General features: G+C 70.5%; 1 protein-coding gene across 1 annotated transcript in view; it reads left to right on the forward strand.

Moving 5' to 3' along the window:
- Positions 1-278, forward strand: part of TNFRSF9 (tumor necrosis factor receptor superfamily, member 9) — a 3,023-nt gene that overhangs the window by 1,685 nt on the left and 1,060 nt on the right. The window lies entirely within an intron of this gene.

Below are 278 nucleotides of genomic sequence, written 5' to 3' on the forward strand. Positions count from 1 at the left end.
CGGCTCCCCGGTGAGGGGCTCAGGGGAGCTGTGGCGGAGCGGCTCAAGTCCAGGGCATGGGACCGGAGAGCAAGGCACAGGGAAGGGCCTCGCTGGGGGCTCCCCGCAGTCGGTGCGGGGTTCTGCTCCCGCCACGGGGAGCTCTCGCGTGCTAGGCGCACTGGACTTCGCTCAGAACCCTCGACTGGGCTGGTCCTCGCGCCTGCTGCCCACGAGCCCACGGGCGCGTCCGCTTGTCGGTCATAACGCGCTCTGGAAAACTCCTTCCTGCCGCTCCC

Source organism: Haliaeetus leucocephalus, unplaced genomic scaffold (assembly GCF_000737465.1).
Source record: "Haliaeetus leucocephalus isolate CR32 unplaced genomic scaffold, Haliaeetus_leucocephalus-4.0 Scaffold190, whole genome shotgun sequence".
NCBI classification, from domain to species: Eukaryota; Metazoa; Chordata; class Aves; order Accipitriformes; family Accipitridae; genus Haliaeetus; species Haliaeetus leucocephalus.